This window comes from Galeopterus variegatus, unplaced genomic scaffold, assembly GCF_000696425.1.
Source record: "Galeopterus variegatus unplaced genomic scaffold, G_variegatus-3.0.2 Scaffold311, whole genome shotgun sequence".
In the NCBI taxonomy this organism is placed as follows: Eukaryota; Metazoa; Chordata; class Mammalia; order Dermoptera; family Cynocephalidae; genus Galeopterus; species Galeopterus variegatus.
In genome coordinates, this window is record NW_007726422.1 from 720,290 (window position 1) to 732,254 (window position 11,965).

The following is an 11,965-nucleotide window of genomic DNA, read 5'->3' on the forward strand; positions in this document are numbered from 1 at the left end:
AAAAAAAAAAGAAAAAAGACAAAAAAAAAAAAAAAAAAAAAAATGTTTCCTTTAAAAAATATTAATGTTTTGCAACTACACATGATTTTAATGTGCATCAATGCTGTTAATGGAAACTTTCTCTTGTTAGAAAAAATTTCATTCATTCATTCATTCATTCCCAGCTTTGATTCATAAAAGATCTGTCAGGTAATTTTGTACATTCATTAATTCTTAAGCTTGAACTTGGATTATTATCCTAAATAGAAAGAAAATTATTCATTAATCACAGTCATGTTTACTCGGTCAAAAATGATCATTTAAGCACATGACTCTAAGCTTCAGAAAGGCAGGCAGTGTAATGTGTGTGTCACTAGAGCCTCACTGAGTGCCTGGGACATGGCAGACACTCAAAAAATTTTTATCAATGAATGGTTGCCTATGATCATCATTTTTATTAAAGGTACCTTATTAATAGTAACCTACTACAAACTGTCATCTTGGGAAAATATTATTTAAGAATAGGTTTGGCAACATAGGATAGCATGATGAATTTACATATACCATTTTTGTTAATTTAAACATGTATCTTCACAACTAATGTAATGAACTGTAGATATATGCAAATATAACTAACTGATATGTATGTTTTATGTATATTATATGTACACATAAAGTATTATAGTGACAATGTAAAGGTAAAACCTAACCCTAATGAATAAATTTGCTAATTATTGTTTCCTTTAGTACTAGATAATAAATGGGTAAGTGTTAATTATATATCCAGAAGACTGGAGCTGAGCTAATATTCAGGAATTTCACTGTAACATCAGGTGAGGCAAATGAATTCCTTCAGGATGCTTGAAAGATGGAAAAGAGGTTCCTCTGGCAATCTGGACAGTAGGATGTGTATTTCCCTGCTGTGGAGCTCCTCCCCTTTACCTGTCCTGTTCAAAACCCACTTTTCCTTGGAACCACCTATGACGTGTACATAGGGGTGAGGAAAGGATCCATCCGAGGACTTGGAAAGAGCAAATGTCATTTCTTCAAACTAGAGCCTCGGAATGCTCTCCAAATGCATTCCAAAGGGCCTGTGGAATGCTGAGTTTTAGAGCTCAGAAGCTCTCAGAAATTAATTTATGCAGGTTCTTTCTCTTTCTGCTGTTGGTGAACACAACAGAGTTGCTCTGATTTCTGTTATATCTCTCCAATCACAGGTTTATAAAATAAAAAAGTGTTCAGTAAAAAATGAGCATTTGAAAAGAGAACCAGTGTGAGCGGTGCTTCAAAGCACTTTAAGCATCCACAGAAAACACCACCATGATAATTTCTGAGTTTCTCATTATTTTTTAATAGATAAGCTAGCTAAGCCAGAAAGATGTTCAAAGACAGAGCAGCTGTAATCCCTTTTTCTCACTATGCTCCATACGATAAAGAATTAAGTTGGATCTTTGGGTAATAGATCAACCCACAAATTAAGGCAAAACTGACTGAAATCTTCCTGAATTTTTCCATTTCTGTGCAGGCACCTAGAGAGTTACTGAATTTAGTTTTATAAATCTTGATCCCTGGACTATGGCAGCAAGACTTACCTGAGTTTTCCTTCACTGCAGTGATGCTAACAATCTTCTGATGACAGAAAAATATATTGGGAGGAAAAACATCAGATAAAGTCGATAAAGATTAGAAAGAACAAAAACTAAGAAAAAATTTACTTGCCTAAATGTGTTTGAAATGCTTGAAAGAAGAGAATATATTTATTCTTTATTTAAATTGGAAACAAAGCTTTAGTGCTTGACACAGTATCTAGTACTCAGAGATAACAGGGGGAGAAAAATGGTTTGGAACTCTACTTATCAAATTGCTGAAAAGAGTAATTAACAATAAAAATAACTCCTTTACAAAGTGTTAAGTGAATGAAAAGTAATAACAGTGAAAACAATGTCAGTAAATGTCTCCATAAATTAATTATTTTATTGCTTAAGTTTATTACAGAATATGTATCCAGTGGGGAAGACAGATAATATTTACATTTTTACTTTGGGCATAAGAACAAAATAATTTTTCACCAGTACATTTTGAAGCTTATTACATGTTTGTTATTTTTAAAAATTTTTATTAACAATTTTATTTATTCCTTGAGATCTGTCTCAAAGGCTGTGATAAATTCTAAATATAAAATATCACCAGATGTGCCAACTAGGTAAAACTTGATTTGTCTGCTAAAAGAAGACAGACTTTTGTTCCCTTCAAGAAAAAATCTGACTTTCATTTGTCTTATTGATTTATGCGTTGTGAGTTTAAAATGAAACACAGCCTTCTCCCATATATTAAAATGTGCTTTCAAATTTGGAAGAAACAGCAATCTTGTCACCGAGGAAACCTGCATAGCTACGAGATGAAGCAAAACAATTACTGTATTGCCCCCAAGTGGTCGCGTTTTGGTATTGCACTAATACCTTGAACTGTCCAAGGGGGAAAAGAAAAAAGACAAAAATGCTTAGACAGCAAAGCTTTGACCTTTTTCTTTCATTGGATTATACATATTTACTTTAAAAAATTATTTGATAATCCATGCTTGTGGTAGGAAAGCTGTATTGCTGAGTAGAGATTCTGAATGATGATGATTCTTCAGTGCAATTTAAATCGCCTAGGCCAGAAAATTATTTGGAATGATTTTGGCTCAGTCACTGGACATTGTTTTTCCATTTAACAAGCTTTTATAATACATAGGGGTTTTAAAAATTACTGTAAATTTATCACTGGCATTTCAGACCCAGCATCTAAGACTGCCTTGCTTTTATACACATATCTTTTGTGTTACTTCTATCTGATTTCAATCTGAACCTCAAATTTGCTGTTAAACTGAATTTCTTTGAGTTACGTAAATGACCTAATATTATGACATGAAACTAAAAATCTGTTTTTCTTTTCTCTGAGTGCTCTCAAGGAAGACAGATGGATTCTTTCTCAGGATCCTGCACACATATAAGGGTACTTGAAAAAGTTTGTGGAAAAATATAATTAAAAAATAATATGAATTTTTAAATGCACTCTCCGAAGACCTCTCATACATAGTGCTGCGTTCCATACCTACTGCAATATAGACATATTTCACTACTTTTTTTAGTTATATCTCTATGGATCATCTGATTCATACAGAGTAGTCCTGTGCACATCACTCTATCCTCTTTGTTTCATATAACATGTCTTCTGACTCCCTACCCCTAAGCCTGTGAAATCAGTTCTTAGAAGCCCTAGGGAACAAGTGCTTAAAATGTGGAGAAAGGGACTATAAACAGAAAAGGAAATTCCATCTAGCCGTGTTGTATTAGTTCGTTTTGTGTTGCTATAGCAGAATTACCTGAGACTGGGTGATTTATAAAGAAGAGAGGTTTATTTGGCTTATGATTCTGTGACAGGCCTCAGGCTGCTTCTACTCATGGCAGAAAGTGGCAGGCAGCCAGTGGGTACAAGCAGGTCACATGGCGAGAGAGGAAGTAAGAGAGAGAGAGAGAGAGAGAGAGAGAGAGAGAGAGAGAAGGTGCCAGGGTCTTTTAAAGCAACAAGCTCTCGTGGAAACTAATAGAGTGAGAACTCACTCACTACCCCTCCTCCCCCAGGGAGAGCATTAATCCATTCATGAGGGATTCGCCCCCATGACTCAATCAGTTTCCAACTCTGCCACATTGGTGATCAAATTTCCACATGAGTTTTGGAGGGGACAACACATCCAAACTGCATCACCTGTATTCACGTGTATCCACACACACACACACACACACACACACACACACACAAACACACACACACACATGCGGTGTCTCCCCCCCCATATCAACCTCGCCATACCTGGTGTCTAGTCTTCCAGAATCCAATAATTAAAGCTTCTTCCACTTGCTTTTTTAAAAAGCACTGTTTCAAACTGATCTTTGGTAAAAATTTCTAGTAGAAATTAATCATTCTACGAGATATATTTGAAAGATGTGAGAAGTGTCACGTGTACTTGATTACCCAGATCATCTACATGCAGAATATGTATTCAAGTCACAGAGAGTGAAATCATTACTCTAAACTCAAAAGTCACAGAAGAAAAACTTTACGCTAAGGAAATATATATTTCATTTTCCTGCTTTCAAGGAGTTACTGCTAAGGTAAAAAGAAATGTGACTTAGAAATATGAACAGGACAACGGTGACATCCTTTCAAGCTGAGTAATAAGCAAATATCTGATTGCATTTTTATTCTGAGGGGAGAGAAATAAATCATGAGCATTAGATCTGTAGTGCTGGGTACACAGGACAGAAAAGAGGAATCCCAAGGCAGGATCTCTAAGAGGCTTGGGGATGGTCGTGCAGTAGGAAAGTCCTTGTATCCATTGTCCAACCTTAGACATGTCTTTTAACTTCTTGGAACCACTCATCACATCTGTAAATAGGAGAAGAAATAGAAATAGAAATAGTTTTCCTATGGGCTAAATGACTTTGTTTTATTCCTTTTACAAATATTTACTAGATACCTCCCATCTGCTAGACATTATGTTAGGCTCCAGTGGCACAGTAATGAACAAGACAAAGACCCTGCCTTTGTACGGTTTATGCTTGTATGGAATGATAGATGAAAAGCAGATAAAACATTAATTATATATATCTAAACAAATACAGATAATTCCAAATTTTTAATATAGCTAAGAATGACATGAACAGGACGATGTGTAGAAAGTAACTGGACTGGCCACTTTATGAGGTAGAAAGATCTCCCTAAGTGACATTTGAGCTATAATTCATGGATGAGATTAAGTGTCACTTGAAGAGCTGGCTGTGAAACATTCATAGATAAAGGACAGTTCCCAAGTCTCGAGGCAGGAGAGTCTGTGCACATTCACAGAACGCCGCTGAAGCTCTGAAAGTGTAATTTGTTGTGCAAAGGGAGAGTGGAAGAGGAGACTGGAGAGAAAGGCAAGAACCAAATCACACAGGACTCAGGTCAAGGTGAAGAATTTGGATTTTTTTCTCTGTGGGCAAAGGGATGTCACTACAAAAGAGTGAACAGGAGGATGTCATAACTTGGCTTAACTTTCTAAGGCTACTCTGCTGCTATGTGGAGAACGGATTGAAGAGGATTGTGATTGGAGTCAGAGAGACCAGTTGCAAGACCATTCAGGGGTCCAGATTAGGAGGAGGACGGTCTGGACTAGGCTGGTGAGATAAACATCTAAACATGAGACTAAAGGAGACTTGTGGATACATTGTGGAGGTGCAAACAAGAATTGGTGTTGGGGTGGGAGCATGGACAGAGAGTGTTCAAGAATGACTCTTCAGCCATTGTTTGAATGGTGGTGCCATTTATTGAGAGATGTCAAGCCAAGTGGGAAAGAGAACCATGACCGTGAGGGCATAGAGAGGTAGTTTCCTGACCTTACCCCTTCAGGTCGGTTCTTACTCACGTGGCTCTTCTCAGGTCTCCTCAGCTCCACACCCTGCCTGAGGGCCCAGCACAGCAGCGTTCTCCCCTTGGGAATTCAGAGGATTTTCTCCCATTCACTTTCTCTCCCTGCCTTTTTTCTCTCCAACTCTCCTGCCCCCCATTTCTACAGAGGTATCATCACTTCTAAAACAAGAAGTGTTTGTCTGTCCCATTGTGACAAGGTGGTTCCCACATGTCCAGGTACCCATTATTATAAAAAACAGCCCAGACAGAGGTAGCTGAGAAATGGGCCATGGGTTTGCAGTTACTTTCAAATAGATAGTGCCTCAGACCACAAGTCCAGTCCCTTGAAGGATAGTAGAGTGGTCAAGTGTGATGTACTTTGATAAGATGGTGAGAAGAAGATGCTTAGGAAAATGCTCACCCTCCAAGGGGTTAAATTTATTTAGTATTTGAATCGGAAGTCAGAGTGAAGTTGGAGGGGTTTGAAATGGAGAACTCAAATCAGAAGCAGCAGGCATTAGACTGCATTCTAAGCACTGAAGATAAAAAAAATTTTTTTAATTAAAAAACAACCAAGAGAAGTTTATGAGAGAGAGAGAGAAAGCCTCCATGTCAAAAAGGGAAGAAAACAAGACAAAATTTAAGCCAAAAAATGTATAAAAATAAAAAGATAAATTGAATCCGTTAGCTTTTGCATAACAAGCCATCCCCAAACTTAGTGACCTTGAGCAAACATTTGTTGTTTCTCATGAGTCTGTGGGTTGGCTGGGCAGGCGCTGCTGATCTCTGCAGGCAGCTGGTGGCTCGGCTGTGGCTTGGTGGTCTACCCCACTTCACTCACATGCCTGTCTGTTGGCTGGGTGTCAGCTAGGGCTGTGGGGTGACTTGGCCATGTGTCTGTCACCATCCAGAAAGCTACCCAGTGTTCTTTCACATAGTGGCAGTGTCAGGGTCACCAAGAGTAGTAAGAGAGCAAGCCGCAGGGCCAAGTTCTTTTCAAGCTTTTGCTTGTGTAGTGTGGTCCCCCCCCCCCCAAAGATATATCCATGTCCTAACTCCCAGAACCTGTAAATGTGACCTGTAAATGTGAACAAAAGGGCTTGGCAAATATAATTAAGTGAAGGATCTAAACATGAGATTATCCTGGATTACCCGGGGGGTCCTAAATCCAATGATGTATGTCCTTATAAGAGGAAATCAGAGGGAGATTTGACACAGACAGAAGAGAAGACACACACAGGAGAAGGTCATGTGAAGATGGAGACAAAAATTAGAGTTTTATACCCACAAGCCAAGGAATATCAGCAGCCACCAGAAGGTGGAAGAGACAAGAAATCGATTGTCCCCTAGAGCCTTAAGAGGGAACATGGTCCTGTGGACACCTTGACTTTGGACTTTCAACCTCCAGAACTGTGCGAGAATAGATTTCTATTGTTTTGAGTCACCAGGTTTGCAGTAATTTGTTACAGCAGCCCTAGGAAGTGAAAGCAGTTTGTGTTATGTTTGCTAATGTCTCATGGACCAAAGAACATCATGCAGATAAACCAAGACTCAAGAGGTGAAGAAATAGCCTCCGCCTCTGTATTGGAGAAGCTGCAAAGCCACAGTCCAAAGGGTGTGCACACTGGTGGGGTGGAAAGAATCCGTGGCCACTTTTTGCAAACTGCCACAAGAATAAAAAGAAAGATTTTATCTGTAGGGCAGATTATCAGCAATTTTGACAGAATGGAATTCAAATGTGAGAACAGGCAAGTACTTAAATTAGGGGTAGAGGCAGGGCAGGGTATCTTGTCTGATGGCTTCTCTACAAGAAAAGAATAAAATTTCTAATGGTTGTATGTCCGTCGAGTAAGGTGTGTAAATATGATTTCCCCACATTAAATTGGTGGGAAATTAGTGCACTTAATTTATATTTTCTTGCATGTATAAGATTTTTTTTTTCGTTTGTTCTTGGAGCCAAAAACAACTCAAGGACAAGCAATATTGAATAGTTCAGTAATCATAGTTAATTCAACCCACTTGTTTTTCAAAACTGTGTAAAGGATTCCTACTCTGTGTTGGGCAGTGAAGAGAGGAACTCAAAAGAGAAATATTGGTACTTGCTTTCAAGGAACTCTCTAGTGGGGAGAAATACATATTTATAAATCACTCTTAATGCAGAGCAGAATGCAATAAAAGGCTCAGAGCTGAGCTGCTGGTATAGTAGAGAGTAGGAGAAAATTATCCAGCTTGGGAAAGTGAGGTAGGCTTCACAGAGTGGATGGTATTTTAGCTGATCTTGGAAGAATGTATAGGGTTTCTTTAGAGATTAGAAGGTAATGTTTCCATTTGCTTTGCAAAGTCATTAGGAAGTATGCAGGTGGAAACATAGGTTATAATCTCAGAGGTATGAACTTCCTCATTTGGCTAGAATTTGTATGTCTATGGGAGTAGGGAGAATCCTACGGTGCCCTGAGATAGGAGGAATGGGAAGGAAGGAAGAAAGAGAAAAAGTCACAGGACTTGTGGAGTGGATGAAACCAGATAAGATATGTTAGAGTCAGGACCCGAAGAGCTTGAATTTCGTGGAATGGAAAATGCAAAGTGACCCTACTGTCATTTTCTACTTCTGTATGTATTCTCATATGTTGTCTCATTGGAAACTTTTAAGAAACCTGGGAGCTACGGTGATATGTTTATACGCACTCCGTGGATGAGGAAATGAAGATTCATGATTTAGTAGAGATGACAGAGCTAATAAATGTTGGTTAGGATTAGGACTCAGATCTCCAGTGAACAGAATCTGTCTTAACTTCCACTTGACAGCTCGTGCTACTAAGCACCACTCTGCATTTCCTCCGAGAAGCATGCTGACTGCTGAACGCGGAGCTCGATGCCTGCGGGGAGCATGGCACGTTCAAGTCTGCACCTCACAGAGCTGAGTTGTGTGCTTACCTCCACACACTGAAGAACTACACATGCAAAAAGAGACAGACTTGCTTCTATAAAAGCAAAGTTGAATATTAAGAAGCACTAAAGGAAAATGGTTTAAAATATTTCAGATGAATTAAATATGTGTATAACAACTGTCAAAGTTTGGAGGGAAATTGTAAAAGCTGGAAGGATTCTGCACTGAGAGTTCTTTGCAAGTATCTTTATGTTCTTGCTCTAATTGCATTTAAACCAATGCCTAATGGGTGAGCTTTCTATAGGTTAAATGACTTCAATTCTAATTAGTTCACCCACACGCAAATAAAAGGCCTTGATCATATGTCAAAAGATAGGCAAAGGAATATGCATTTAGGTTTTTAGAATAATTTTTAAAAAGTTTAAAAATTACATGCATCACTTTGTGCTCTCACATAAAAATAACACACTTTGTAGCAAAAAAGGATAAAAGGGCTTCTCCTGCTTATTATACTACCTCTATTTGTAAATATTGGGGACTTCTATCTTTTTTGAGCAAGGGAATGACGTGATTTGAACTGGGCTTTAAAAAGATGATTATGCAACAATGGAAAAGAAAATGAGGGTAGAGAACTCAGTCAGTACTCAGGACACAGTGGGAAGGCATTGATTTGGGCTGTATAGCATTATATTTGACTAGATTCTAGATCATGAACTTTTAAATGATGCACAATAATTAAATGCCCATTTAAAATATCCCATGTAAAAGAACAAATTTTGTTTGGTTTGAGAGAGGTGTAAGTAAGTTATGAAAGAGGTTTAAAAAAATAGCAGAGTTGTAATAAATCTGCTATGGGTTCAGCAGCCTCTAACACTATAACCACTCATAAGTGAGGACAATTACTCTATCAGTTTCTTTATTGTACATCCCAAACCCATTATTTTTATAATGAATACGTTTCCTTTCCTTTTGTGATTGACCTTGAGACTTAATAAGACCTAAATAAGATAACCTGCATAAAATATCCAGAATAGAAGTTGAAAATATTTTTCCTCTTAACTTTCTTATTCATTCGAGAGTATTTACAGATATATGAGATAAGTTTCTTTCTGCCAATGTATCCCTATTTGCAAATTTTCGTACTTCCTGTTACACATTTTATCTGTTACAAATATCACCAGATGTCAATGCCATTTTCTAGCCATGACGATTAATAAAAAGATAGTAAGTTTTCAAATGAGCTGTCAGACCTTATTTTATTGCAAGCTTAAGGAAGACTTGTGTTTAAACTTTCATGGAAATAGTCGTGACCTGCCTGAACAATGGCATTCATATAAAGAAAATGACTGTGCATATACATAGAGAGTTCAATGATAAAATTTTTACAGCCTTAGCTTTTGCTCTTTACTGTTAAATCTCTCTATTCCTTTATATTCCACTGAGAGATTCCAGAAAAGATAATAAAGAAAACCTGCCAGTTCTCTGAGAAAGTTGAATATAATGCAATCAAGGTTCTACCATTCAAAGCACACAATTAAATTTTTATGCTATTCACAGCCTTTTGGATTTCTGTACCCTGCTTCTGATCAATTCTCACACTTGTGGGAGAATTTTAAATTTTCAACTGCAAAGCTGATTAAATCACATAGAATCTGCATTCTAAATTTCCAAGTTTAATGTATGCTTTAAAGCTTACAGGTTTTTTGTCAAGAAGTACAAAAGGATAACATTATTCATGTCACTGGAAGCATGAGCTTATTTCAATATTGGGGTTTTATCTAATTCCAAGGAATGAGTAAAAACTATCCTAATTTAGGTTCAGCCAATTCAGTTTTCCGTGGTTTACCCTAATGTAAGCCAATTTTCAGTGATCTGAAACAAATGATGAGGATATTTACATTCTTACATCATTTTACTTAGCAGGAAAGTTTTTCTTGATCCATCCAGTTTAAGTCATGAAGAAGCATTCTTAGTTTCTCCACAAGGTAATTAGGCTATTGAGTTGTTGATACTTAAGATGTGTGGGTGTAAAGGCATGTGCCTGAGAACTGTGACAGTTTCAAACACCTTTTATATGACAGTAAAAACACAGATGATGCATTCTTCTGTATTTCAGGGTCCCTCCACATTCCTAAACTTAGCACAATCAAAGGCACAAGGCAGAAGTAATGCTGGGACTTCGCAGCCAAGCAGACTGACTTCAACACCCATGTTGGTCACCTTCTGGATGTATATAACCTTAGGCGTGAAGCTTGCATTCCCAACCCCCAATTTCTTCATCTGTAAAATGGACGTAACGAGTAGCATACTCATAGCATTGCTTTAAATACAAACAAAACAGTGCATGCAAAATGCACAGTGTCTGCCCCATAGTGTCAGCTTGGCTAAGCTGAGTGGTTATTATTAAATACAACATAAAATTATATTCAGATACCATATGTGCACTAAATGAGAGGTTACATCACTACTTAGGTTTGTAGTTTAGTCATTTTTCTCCCTTTCTCAAATCTTTTTTCCTTTTTTTCTTCTATTTTTAAATATCTTATTTTCTTCCCTAAATCATGTCCCTTTAAAGCACAAAGGAGACTTCTTCCAAGGGTCCAGAATGCTCACCAGCACTTCATATCCTTCCGCAGCCCTTTGATGTGGAGCAGATGTGGCTCAGATCCTCTGGGCCAGCCACTTCCAGAGCTGGGATCCTCAAGCTGGGTACCATGTGCCTTTGAGCATCCATGAAGACTCTCCATAGGGGTTCACAGGCACATGGATAGTTTTGAGAGAATCAATGCCCAGAACTTCATCCTTCATATGTATGAGGGTGCTTCTAAAAGTTTGTGGAAAAACAGAATAAAAGGTACTATGAATCTTTCTATGAGTGTCTTGAAATACCCTTGTATACCTTCCTAGAATTTGATCTCACTGAGAAGGCACCTCTGAAGCAGGTTCTTCCACCTCCATTCCTTTTATAGACATTCTTCTGCTCTTCAAAGGAAAGACCTGGCTTTTACCTCACCTTCATAGGATGCTGATGATTGATCCAGGGTGAAAAAAATTCTGAAACCCACACACACACATACACACAAATTTAAATATGGTGTCCACTGGAGAAAGTGAAGGATGCTAATCACTAGGTAACAGATCCTTCACAATTGAGGTCGTTTTTGTTTTGTTTTTTTTAAACAAAATTAAATATTTCATGATAAATCACTGTGTGTGTTTTTTTTCATATATCTTGAAAGGAATTCAAATAATTTAGCCATGTTGATGTAACTAAACTTCTCCATCTCCATCTACGTATTTATGTGAATAAGTTTCTTCCATGCTTATATTAAAAATAATATTAACACTGATGCTGAACCGTTCTCATTCTAGCAGCAAGTAATATTCTTTCAATGGATATATAAGTTAACTGAATAAAAGGAAAGCATATTTATCTGAAAGATGCATTTCCATTAGTATTTTACCTTTTTATTTTAGAAATGACTTAATAATATTTGTAATACATTTCTATTCTGACTAATTGTGTAGGACCAATAATCGTATGCTAACTTTTTGGGAGAACATTTTTTTACTTAGTGCTGTAGGGTCACTGAAATTTTAATAACTTACTTATATAAATATTTTTTTTTTTTTTTTTTTTTTTTTTTTTTTTTTTTTTTTTTTCGTGTC